Raw genomic sequence first — 14,016 nt, 5'->3', positions numbered from 1 at the left:
TGAATTAACTTCTTTCTATTTATTAATCCATGTTAAGTGTTCTGGAATATGATTATTTATTAATGTTAAATTGTAATAGGTGCTATAGAATCAATTCCTTTCTCTATTAAATTGTTTAAACATGTTCATTTCAAGATATTTTGAACTATGTGTTGTTATTTCCCTCAATCATATTGTTGGAAATTCAATTATCATTTTAGGGTTTAATAGAGAACTACTTCTCTTGATGCACTTAAAAAATCTACCTGGGAAGAGGTTTGGGAGAAAGCAACATGTGCCAAGGTTCCAAGAAGAGAGATCAACGTTAGAGAAACAATGGATAAACTAACCCTAACACTATAAGCAGAAATTTAGTGGATTTTAAGAAGGGCATAACTTTAGAGCTCTATAATTTGAACATTCACGAAAATGGTAGCACAAAGCAACAGTTGACATAGGAAATTTGAAGAATACAAGAAACATAAACTAAAAACACATATTTATGTATCTGTTATAATGGAATGTTCCCACGATTCTATTAATCAGAATTCTATGCAATAGCAGCTGCCTAATTCACCAAACCATGCCATACAGACCAGAAAATAAACAACACATCAAAAACCAAACAAATAACACAGGAGAAATTAATTAAGATCAGAGAAAAGAATTGAACGAATTAAAATACCCACATGATTCCTTGCATTAAAATAAATTTAATAGCCAACGCATTGGTCCAAACTTCTAAATGGAAAAGAGATGAGAGCAAATAAATGAATGTTGCAACATTGTATCACTCCCACACTAGGTAGTATGGTTTACAGAGATGGTATTGCTCAAGCTTTCTGTTTGCATAGATTTCTCGTATTGCTCCCAGACTCGGAAAATAACTGCACATTGTTCAGAGATTGGGTTAGTTTATCGTATTCAGAGATTAAACAAGATTAAACAGCTGTGCGTCTAGTTGTTGGATGTCCATTCCACATTAATTAATAAGACACCAGCAGTCCATTCCAAAGTAATTAATAAGATGCCAACAGTTGCAGTCTCATTAATAAGACCCCATCAGGCGCTGTACATTTTTCATACTTCGTCAATCAAGACAACTGGTTTGTCTACCAGATAAATTCTGGAAAATTTTTGGGAGAGTTGAGACTGTCATCCATACCATCCATACCATGCATGTGTATGTGTCCCTATTGAGATTGATTGGCCTTTTTTCAATTTTAATGGCCTCCCTAAATTTCTAGTGATGAAAAGGGGAAATCTTGGCAATAACACAGGCCTCCTTAATGCATATGTGATGTTTAGTCTTTTCTGCGTGTTCTGCCAAGGCAAAAGAATGGATCATCCCATGTTTTATTTCAGCTGAGTGCTCATGATTTCTTTGATTAATGAAGCACCCTACATTGATGAGACAGGGATTGAAAAATGATAATATTTTATTTAAAAAAAAAACAATTCAAAACTCCTGGAAATGATAATATTTTATTAAAGAAAACAATTCAAAACTCCTGAAATGATAATATTTTATTTATAAAAAAAAAAATTCAAAACTCATTTCTGTTATACCAAGTAATTACAGTACATTTTTTTTCACTTATCATTAAATTGCTACACTGGTTCATTGGCTTTATTTTATTGTTTTCTGGACAATGTTGCAATGGGTTTTTCTGGTGCGAAATATGGCATTTTCATTATATGGGTTTTTCTGGTGCGAAATATGGCATTTTCATTATTTTATTGTATTCCAGAAAAGAGAGAATTCTTATTATTAAAATAATATTTCTTTGGCGAATGCAATTTGAGAAACAACAACACAATGATCTTCACGGTAGGTAAATGTCGGACAAATCCTTTCTTCAACAATCATGCAATGCAAGTTGGTTGAGGTAATCGAAACGGCACCACTATCAAATCATTTTAAATGATATCACAAAGGCGTGGTGCTTTTTTATATGATTTCACAAAGATGTGATGTTATATCTCCAGTTTTATGAATTTAGGGAACATATATCAAACCCATAAGTTATTTTACTCTATATATAATTTATATGGATCGGATATATCAAACCCAATAAGTTATTTTACTCTATAAATAATCTTAACCCACCTTGGATTCCATTTTATTTTACCCTATAAAATTATACTACTCAATTTTATGTTACATGTTACAGTTAAAAGCTGCGCAGAGACATTAGCCCAGAGACATTAGCCCTACTCTGTTTGGTAATTTTATGTTACAGACTGCGTGGTCGGTAATTTTATGTTATAGATTGGCTAGAGACCTAGCCGTGCACTGGTTGATACATGTTGGCAAATATTTATATTTACACCAGACATAAACTCAAAAGTTATCAAACACAATTAAGATACTTTGTTCAATGTTCGCCATTATATTTTCACAATTTATAAATGGGAGAACATAAAATGGGGAAACCAACCTGTTCTGCTCGGCAACCTGCTCGTGCTCCGGCTCAGAACTTGTTCTGCTCGGCAACTTGCGAAGGTAAGTTTTCACACCTCTCGACAACCTGTTCTGCTCCTGCTCAGAATGCTCAAGCCAGATTTTTGGTATGGCTCCCGCACCAAGTATTAAACACCTTGATGTGTTGTGGTTGGAAAGCCATTTCACCTTAATAAAATAATTAATTATGACCAGGTAACTACGCTGCCCATTTCTCATAAGAATTAATCAGCCCATTTCCTCATTAATTAGTTGTCAATCATCATGGCTGGCCAATCTACGGGAAAAATTTATCAGTTCGTTGGGAGATATGCACATGCCATCCATACCATGCATGCATGTTGGTGAATCACTAAGGAAATCATTGGCTTAGTGACTTGTTTTTAAGAGTTTCCAGATTTGGGAGGCTGGGGGTGGAGAGGCATTAGGCAGAGGCGGTGATAGGTATGTATGCAGTCATGTATGTAAAGTGACATCCACTCAACTTGTGCCACTTGTCATATTTCTATTTTCCTGAATGACGAAAATGAAAACTTTTGATTGGCTGGAGTGAACAGTGTTTGCCCACCTCAAGCCAGAAAATAAAATGCCTACCATCTTAAACATGGATATGGTTCATGTTTGTTGATTGATGTCATCACTGAAAAAAATTTAATCGTATTAATTGGTACAGATCAACTATAGTTATTATTTATTTATACTAGTTGACCAATTTATCTGGGGGGTTAATAGACCATGGTTCACTATGGTTTATTTAGGTTGACTATGGTCAAAATTATGAAATATGATGGTTGACAAGGGTTGATATGGATAGTTATGATTGATGAGGGTTAACCATGATTGACAATGCTGGATGATGGTTTAAGAAGGTTAACCATTATTGGTCATGGTTGATGAGGTTTAACCATAGACAATAAGGGCTTACCATGGTTGACTATGGTTTAATATGCTTGACCATGGTAAACTATGGTGCCCATGGTTCAATATTGTGTAGTGGTTTGATCACGCCTAAACATGGTTGATTATGGTTGTACTTATTGACCATGTTTGAGCATGGTTGAGCTTATGTGAAAATGGTTGATCATGGTATCCATGGTTTACTATTGGTGAAGATGGTTGTGTATGGTTGTCAATGTTTTAGCTAGCGATGAATTTGGTTTACCATGCTCATTATGGTTAATTAATATTGACCATAGATGACCAGACTTGACTATGGTTGACAATTATTAAGCTACTTTCACCATGTTTAAATATGGTTATGTGTTGATAATGGATGTCTATGGTGATCATCGTTGACCATTATTAAGTTGGTTTAATTTTGGTTTACTATCGTTGAACTCAGTGAACATATTTTGCTATCGTTGACCATGGTGACCAAGTTGATCATAGTCATGCCTATTTGACCATAGTTGACAATGGTTGAATGGTTGTACATGGAAAACAATGGTTGTCATGTATTGTACATGGTTTCCAACCACTTTAAACGTGGTGTACATGGTTGAAAAACCCTTTTAATGTGGTGAACATGGCTCAACATGTTAGCCATCATGTTAGACATGGTTGACCATGGCCTACATGGTTGACCATGTTGACTATGGATGAAAATGCAAACAATAATTGATCACATTGAATATAGTTGACCACACTAACAATGGTTGATCACGTTGACTATAGTTTACCGCACTCAGAATGGTTAATAGTTGTTGATTGTGGTTGACCATTGCTTGACTTGGTTGAAAATGTTGTAAATAGCTTAACATGGCTGACCTAGTTGACAATATTGGAAACGCTTAACAATTGTAGACCATTGTTTGATGATGTTAACTATGGTTGTTTGTGGTTGACTAAGGTTGACCATAGTTAAACATTGGGACAATGATTGACCATGATGACCATGGTTTTCCATGTTTGATTTTGACTTCCCTTGTTTATGGTTAATTATGGTTGACCATGGATGACCGTTTTGACTATGGGTGTCAACGATTGAGTATGGTTATCTAATGTTGACCATAGTGACAATGGTCGACTATTGTTTAACCATCATGACCATGGTTTACCATATTAATTATGGTTGAATACAATTGACCATGGATGAGCATGTTTGATGATGTTGCACATGGTCGACCATGGTTTCCCATCACTGAACAAAATCAACGATGCTGACTATGGTCAACTATTCTTGAACCTGGTTGACTAGGATTGCCTATGGTTAACCATTGCTCAAAAATGCTTGACCATGTTTAGCTGTGTTTCCAATGGTTAACAAGATTTTCTAATGGTTTAATATTATGGACCTTCGTTGACAATGTGTTGACCACAATTGATCATGGATCCCTATGTTTGACTATGATAGAGTATGGCTGGCCATGGTTGACTAAGGTTGACCATGTTTAACAATGATTTACCATGGTTGACTATGGTTGACTACAATCAACAATGGTTCACTATGGTTGGTCATGTTTGACTATGGTTGGTCATATTTCACAATGGTTGGATATGATCCACAAAGTCTCCTATGTTTTGACCATGTTTCGCCTATAGTTTCCCATGAAAGGATATAATGAACTATGGATAACCATGGTTGAAAATGTTTGACAATGGCTTATAATGTTTCCCATGGTTGACAATAGTTAGAAATTTGTTTGCCATGGTTGATCATGATTAGCTATGTGTTATTATGGTTGAGTATGTGTGCCTTTGGATGACTGGGGTTGAGTCTAGGTGCCTCTGGATGACTATAGTTGACTAAGATTAACCATGGTTGATTATTGTTGAATGTGATGTGGGCAAATTTTTGTGACATTGTGCAATCCAACTATGTCCATCACATTGTGACATCAAGTTATGCTTCTGACGTCTAGAATTGTTTGACACATTGCAATCTCAAGACATGATTATCACATTGTGATGTCCAGTAATGTTCGTTACATTGAAATGTTAGGAGATTTTTGTCAAATTATGCTATTCAACTATGTTTATCACATCGCAACACCTAGTTGTGTTCATGACATTGTGATGACTAGAATTGCTTGTCACATTGTAACCTCATGTTATGTTCATCACACTATGGGATTAAGCAATGTTTGTCAAATTGTAATATTTATCAATTTTCATAATGTTGCAATGTAGGGTAGTGTTCATAACCTTGTGACGTTCATCAATTTTTTTTTATCTTCATCACATGTTACATTGGGTAAATATATTGACTTTGTGACATTCAAACAATGCTCGGCACATTTTGATATAGGGTAATGTTCATCACATTATGATATTAGGAGACATTCATCACATTGATTGAAACATTGAGCTGCATTTGTCACAATGGGACATTGGGCAATGTTTCTTGGATTTGTTTTTTGCATTTCGATATTAGGCAATATTTCTTGGAATTGTTCATCAGATTGTGACGTTGGACAATGTTGCTTGGATTTGTTTATCACATTATAATCTTAGGTAATGTTCATGAAATTGTAAAGTTTGTTTATGTTTGTGAGTCTACATTGGTGGGTAATGCTCATCACATTGTGATGTCAAGTAGTGTTCATTATATTGCAACATTTGGTAATGCTGATCACATTCAACTGGGGTAATGTTAGTCACAATGCAATGTTAGGTAATGTTCATTATGTTGGGTAATGTTCATCATAGTGTGACATCAAGTAATGTTCATAACGTTATGATGTTAAGTAATGTTCATCACATTGAAACATTTGTCAATGTTCCTCGCTTACAACATAAGGTCATGTTTGTCACATCGAAATATTGAGTTATGTTCATCACATTGCAACATTTGTTAGTATTCATCACACTACAATGTCACATACAAAAGCAAATATTTTTATGTGGTGAATGCTACTCAATGTTGCAATATGATAAACATTATGATGTCTAGTTTTGTTCGTAACACTACAACATTAGGTGATGTTCATCACATTGAAAGATTAGTTTATATTTAAGATATTGCAAAGAAAAAGGTTTAGCCAAATTTACTAAAAAGAAATTCTAACGAAACTTTTTTTTGGTTAAGAACATGAAAACATCCTTTGAATCGATACTAAAAAAAAATTCACAATTTATTTGAATAAAAGAAAATTAAAACTTCAACCTCACGTAATTAAATAAAAAGTAAATTAAAACATTATCATAGTTCAAGGCATGAAATATATTTTCAAAAATATTTTCATAAAATATCTCATCAAATTCAATACGCTCAATTACAAGACACTCTTTACATTTCACACAAGTAGTGGCTATTTATATTTCTCCTAAACATGACTATGTATACATATTGAGCAATGATTTTTAATATGGTTCTAAATATTTAGATTCACTATTTCTTCATCTAATGTGATGAAAATTGGGGTTAAAAATTGCAACGAATTTTTTCCTTTGGATAACTAGTTTTAATGACGCAATATATCACATGGAAAGAAGGCTCCCTCCCATGTGATGTAAATTAAAACATTATAATAGTTTATTAAATTAGGAATAATTCAAAATATTATTATAGTTTATATGGATTTAGTTTTAATGACGCAATATATTCCCTGGAAAGAAGGCTCCCTCCCATGAAATTTAAATTAATATTTTTATAATAGTTTATTAAATTAGAAATAATTTAAAATATTATTATAGTTTATATGGATTTAGTTTAAATGACGCAATATATCACATGGAAAGAAAGTTCCTCCCATGTGATTTAAATTAAGATTTTATGATAGTTTATTAAATTAGAAATAATTTAAAATATCATTATAGTTTACATGGATTTAGTTTAAAAGATTTATGTGAAATATTTTTTCAAAATGAGTTGTATTAAATATTTCATCAAATTCAACCTAATGTAAATTAAGATTTTATCAGAGATTAAGATGTGAATAGGCTGGAACATAAGTCCCTCTTTTCCGGTATCCATGTTTATGTTTCTTTCAAACATAATTTTATTTATTTCAATACAAGATGACCATATATATAGGTATTTCAAAATGATGTTTATCATGGCTCTTAGTATTTCTAGGTTATATTTTCTTTTATGTGTGCCACTTATGCTGCACTAATTATCAATATTTAATATTAGTGTTTAAATATCTATCTTTTCTATTGTTTATGGTTAATTATTAATAATTATTATTATTATTATTATTATTATTTTCTTATTTTTTCAAATTTAAAGTAATTATTTGAAATTTAACTATTTTTTATGTAATTGTTTTTAGTGTAATTTTTTGGAAGCTTTTCTGGTGGAGTTTTTTGGTTTAATTTCTCTAAAATCCAAAAGTAATATATTGAAATCACAAGTTTGATGGGTAACTCCTACACAATCCAAGTGCCCTAAGGGTTTTTCATGGCGTTGAATCCATATATACAGTCAAAAAACAAGTTTAAATAACACAAATCACGATTTCACCAATAAAATTCTACCAGATTCCGACATCGAAAATCCAAAAAGTCACACTAAAGACAACTCCATTTTTTATTTGAATATAAAATAAATTTACAATAAAAATATTAAAATTAGTTTATTTTAGAATCTAAAGTGTCTATCGCAGAAGATCCTTCCCTTAGTCATGCCAATGGTTTGTTGTGTTCCACCAAATGAAGGAAAGAGAAATGGAATTGTTCGATGGGAAGTATTCCTCCACATAGATCTATTTTCCATGGGCAACATGAATATACACCTCCCTTGAGGATTCAGATGCATTCCATTGATGTTAGGCCTGTTTTTTCTTCTTGATATCCCTCGATCATGATTGGTAATAGTTTGCACGCACATCCTCTAGATTTATTTATTCCTAGCACCTCCACCTGATGCTTTCCCAAAGTCCGCCCCCGCCTCCCCTTCCCCTCCCCATGTTACCTTCTCCATTCCCTGAAAGAATTGCATTACCTTCTAAGACAATGCCTTTATATGGCTATGATCCCCCCTCTACGCAAGATAGATTCATGCCATCATAGTGAAAAGGAAGATTCATTCATAAGAGAAAGGAGATGGTGTTTCTAACTATAAGGAAAGACATAAATGTAGACCACATTATGGATTACGAAGGAAAAACATTAGTTGTTTGTTTTGGTATGAAATCATTTTTAGCTGATTCATTGAGAATGTGGGTTGTTTGAGCCTTGTAAATTGTTCTAGGGTATGTTCCAACTTTTCATCTACTGGTAAGGGGGTGGATAACCTTCATCCTTAGGTTAGAACAATATTGTGCAATGATCCTTAGCTAGAGGTGGAATTGGCGAAAATATGGTTTTTATTTCAAAGCATGGTATGTGAATTTTGACGTTGTGAGGAAATCGACTAATGCACTATGAGTTTGGGATTTATCGCTAGTGTTGTCTCTACATTATTGAAGTCTAGATTATTTCAGAGCAATCAAAGATAATATTGGATCCTTTGTGTGTGTAAAGGATGGGTGGTAACGCAAGGAGGATAATTGAATGGCCTGGATATAGGTCAATGTCTGTCTAAGAGATAGGCTAATGGTCGAGCTAACAATTGCAAATGAAGGATCTACATTGATTTAGAGAGTGGACTATTGGTAACTCCCTTTCTGATGCCGAATATGCACAAGGTTGGGCATATTCAAAAAGTATGCCCTATATAAGATTCTCATGAGAAGTATCGAGTTGATTCTTAGAGGTCAATGTCTCTTTGTCCTATGGATGTTACGAAGTTAAGGGCAAAGAAACTTCCATCTGATAAGAATTTGCATGGTTCTCTAATAGTTGATAAGCCCAATGGTGACTCTCCTCCAGGTATGACTCAACCGTCCATTTCCTCTCCTATCTTATTATCTAGGTATTCCCCCTCCCTTCCCCTATAGCATACATCTCCCTAATATCTCCCATATGTGACACTTCACCCCCTAATTTATGCCTAGAGATCCTAGTATCCCCTTTCTTATTGCTCCTCCTCTTCCCACTAATTTTGTAGCAATGTATCCCATGCCCCTCCCCCCACATTGTGGCCTATGTAAGATAAAAGGGCTTATGCCCTATATCTCAAGAATAATATAAAATAGCCTCTCCCATCCTTAGGTGGCTTGGAGAGAGATCCACCCTCACAAAACTGGGTAGGAACACTACAACAAAACCTTGTGATTAACATCCCTTTTTGCTTCCTTTTTTGCATCTAGAACACATTTTTGTTGTTTTTTGCATCCATTTATCAAATATGGTGCAAAATTTGATGCAAAATTGGCACTGGTTTTTGCACCAAGTTTTGTGTCAAGTCTTTCACCACCCCTTGCACCAACTTTTTTGCCAGGTATTGCATCAAATTTGGCACCTATTTTTTGTTTCACCTAATTTTTCATCCTCTATTGCATCAAATTTTTTCACCTACAAGTGCATCATTTTTTGCATCCTCTTTTGTAGCATTTTTTTCATCCTTTTTTGCATCCCGTTTTGCACCAAGTTTTGCGTCAAGGCTTGTGTCTAGTTTTGAATCTACTTTTGCTGCATCAAATATTGCATCTTGTTTTGCATCCATATTTGCATCATCTTTTGCATCCATTATTGTTTCCACTATTACATCCACTTTTGTTGTGCCATAATTTGTGCCTAGTTTGGAACCTAACATAGTTACCAATGAAACGAGAAAATTACCTAGTATCCGTTTTTTTGAGGTAGCAAAAAATCATTCAATTTTGAAAAATGGTGATTCATAATACACTTTTTTTTTAGCACATTTTTGGAAATTTAAATTTTTTTATGTATCGAGTATGAACATTTTTTAAAATGTTAGTGATTTTCATGTTGATTTTGGAAAGTGTTGATGCACCATCAAGACATTTTTTAGAGGGCTTATTTTTTACACTTTAAATTTTTTTATGTATCAAGTGCGAACATTTTTTTTTTGTTAGTGATTTTCATCTTGATTTTGAAAAGTGCTCATGAGCATCTAGCCTTTTTGTTTAGAAGTCTTCTTTTTACACTTTAAATTTTCTAATGAATTAAGTGTGGTTATTTTTTTTAAAAGTTGGCAATTTTCATGTTGGTAATAAAACATAAAAATAAAAATAAAGTTACATGACAAAAAAAAAAATCAAATACAAAAAAAATATTTAAAAACAAAAAACTATAAAAACATAAAAAAAACAAAAATTAACACGTAAAAATAAAAAATTTGAATAAAAAATTAACTGAAAAAGAAAACAAAAAAGAAATAAAGAAATGAAATTTTTTCATATATATACATAAACAAATTAAACGAAAAAAGGAAATCTAAAACCATTTTTTTTTGTTAAAAGAAGAAATAAAAAATAAAAACCTAATTAGAAAGAAAAAATTAGAATAATTACCCAAAAAATTTAAAATAAAAGAAAAAGGTTAAGAAAAAATATCAATTAAAATATATATATACATATACATAATCATTTAAATAAACAAAATTAAAAATTAAATAAAATTAAAATATAAGAATTATTGTTTAAAAATAATACATAACATCTAAAAATAAAAATTAAATTATAAAAGTTAAAAACAATTAAAATTCATATATATATAAATTAAAAAATTAAAAAAAATGTATGTATTAAAAAAAAAATCCCCCTCTTCCTCTGTCCCCGACCCACCCCAACCCCCCTCTCCTCTCCCCTCTCCCTTCAGCTCCCCCCACCTCACCCATCCCTAAATCTCCATCCACCCCCTCCCCACCCCACTACCACCCACACCCTCCCTAAGCCCCATCACCTCCCCACCCGGCCCTCCCAGCCCACCTGGGCATCCAGCTAGCAACCAAGCAGCCACTGGTTGGGGGCTCGGGCAGGGCAAGGAGGGTTGCACATTGTCATAGGTCGATTCCCATAATCGGTCTGTAACCCTATGGCCGCTAGCCGGGGGCCCAAGCTGTTGGAAATAATACTGAGAGGGGGGGCGTGAATCAGTATTATCACATCAATAAAACTTTTTCATTTCCATATTCAGATTCATATATGCTACTTCCACAACTTCTTATGATTCAGTTAGTAGATCCTTAATGAGTGCATTGGAACATTATCAACCATATTAACAGTAAACAGGTGTAGTAAAATAGAACAGATCATCACACATAAGACACACACATGAACACCATGACATAAGGTGGAAACCTAATGTGGGAGAAAACCACCTGCTACAAGTCATCTCAATCTTATTCTTAATAAGAAAATCCTTTTACAATATTTCTGTACTGGTGCAGTCTTATACCAGTACGCAGGCTTCTACCTACAGAGAGCTACAACCCCCATAGATCTTGTACTAGCCGATCCATTTACTAGTACGCAGGCTGCTACCTGCTACAATGCTCCAAAGTTTTCAACTGCTACTGGAAGGGAGCTACGACCCCCTTAAGTCTTGTACTAGCTAAGATACTAGTATGTAGGCGCCGGCCTACAATCTTCTCTCCTACAGGTACCACGTTTCATACATTTTCATACTGGATACTCCTGAAGCACAACACATAATCTGAAAGGCCATGTTTCATCCAATTTTCATACTGGACCCATTAATATCATGGAAGCACATAATCAAACAATCTTTTGAATCACCCAATCACCAGATCAATACATATACAAGGATAATATGTGTGTTAGCAATCAGATCTAGTCCATCAGATCATATAAGGATAAGTCATTATGAACATAATCAATCAATCAATCAATCACTTCTCAGAATGTTGTTATTAGAACACAGTATCACTAACCAGACATCACTTCAGATCCTAGAACACTTCTCCTGCTACTTGCCTGCGGACCTTCGCACCTGATTCTACGACTTGCCTGCGCACCTCCGCACCTGCAGTGCTTTCAGGCCTGCGAACCTCCGCACCTATGGTGCTTCTGAGCCTATGAACCTCCGCACTTGCTGCTACAAACCTCCTGTGGACCTCCGCACCTGCAGCGCTTCTGGGCCTACGAACCTCCGCACCTGTGGTGCTTCTGGGCCTGCGAACTTCCGCACCTAAACCCGTGTCGCACCTACAGTCTTGCAAGTATAGATCAATTTTTCAGACTTTACTCATACCCCAGACTATTAGATCTACAGATCTGATCATGCACCAAAGAGATCTCGACCCATCAGTAGATCTGTCTTATAAAGCTCAGGCTCCTTCTTTATTCAGATCTAGATCTGCACCATAACCCAATCAATGTATTCCAGATCTAGCACTTTATCAAATATTTAATTAATCAGAAGATACTTTGCCAAATGATCTCCTTCCTCTTTTATAGTCTTAGTCCTTTCACAATACCACATTCCAAAACCATAATAACACAATACCATGGACCCAATACTTGGGATCAACACTTTTGGAAGTAATACCACGGACCAAAACCATAGGATCAAAAACTGTCGGACTAATACCATGAACCAACCATGAAAGTGTGTGAGATCAACACTTTTGGATGCAATACCATGGACCAAAACCATAGGATCAAAAACTATCGGACTAATACCATGAACCAACAATGAAAGAGCGTGAATGTTTCTCTTCATGAAAGGAACTTTTCTCTGCATGAAAGTGCGTGAACTTTTCTCTATATGAAAGAAACTTTTCTCTGCATGAAAGTGTGTGAACTTTTCTCTACATGAAAGAAACTTTTCTCTGCATGAAAGTGTGTGAACTTTTCTCTACATGAAAGAAACTTTTATCTTCATGAAAGTGCGTGAACCTTTCTCTACATGAAAGAAACTTTTATCTTCATGAAAGTTCGTGAACTTTGCTGCACTATAATTTATCATCTGAGATGAGTGGGTTGACATCAAGTACAGCATATGTATCGTAATTCCAACAATCTCCCCCTTTGGACTTGATGGCAACAACAACCAATCACTCTCCCCCTTTGACATCAAGGGCAAAGGGCAGACCAAGATAATCTCTTTCCTAGATAAACATTCCGCTGCCCATACTCCCCCTGAGTACCTACTGAAATCTCTGAATGAGCTCCCCCTTTGTATATGCCAGGGTGTGCCCCTCTATCCATGCTTCCTCTGAGTACATGTTGAAGTCTCTGCTCTACTAAAGTGTGTTGCTCATGCTCCCCCTGACTATAAGCAAGGTCTGCAAAAAGATATTTTACAAGAAGAACATGACTCTATCATAAATGACCTTCCTATCACCAAGGACTCATACATATATCCATTTCCCAACCAAGTGGGGATATACTAGAATTGACTCATACACCCAACCAAGTGGGGATACATCAAAAGTTTACACATGATAAACCAAGAACATTACATCTTCATCCCAGGCATAGTGGTGAAACCAATATAGGTTGTTACATGACCTTGACACCATAAAAGAGATACATGACATAGAGATGAAATATCTAGAGCAAGATTTATGAAAGTCAACAATAACTGATAGCAACAGCATTTGACAATCCCATTTAGATCAGCAACCCTGATTTCCTTCTGTTCTCCCTCTGCATTTGTTCCACCTGAAACCAACAACAGCTGTGAACTAGAACCAAAAGCTTCTAAGATAATGCCAACAATGCATCATTAGAGGCTTATCTGCTCCCCCTGAACCTATGCCAGATGGTCTGTGTCAGACCCATATCAGACTATCTTCAACCAGATCATGTCCCTAC

The sequence above is a fragment of the Pinus tabuliformis genome, chromosome 4_2, assembly GCF_031772625.1.
Source record: "Pinus tabuliformis cultivar Carrire ecotype Pingquan chromosome 4_2, CPIR1, whole genome shotgun sequence".
Taxonomy (NCBI): Eukaryota; Viridiplantae; Streptophyta; class Pinopsida; order Pinales; family Pinaceae; genus Pinus; species Pinus tabuliformis.
The sequence above is the reverse complement of the archived record's forward strand: the minus strand, read 5'-3'. Positions refer to the sequence as shown.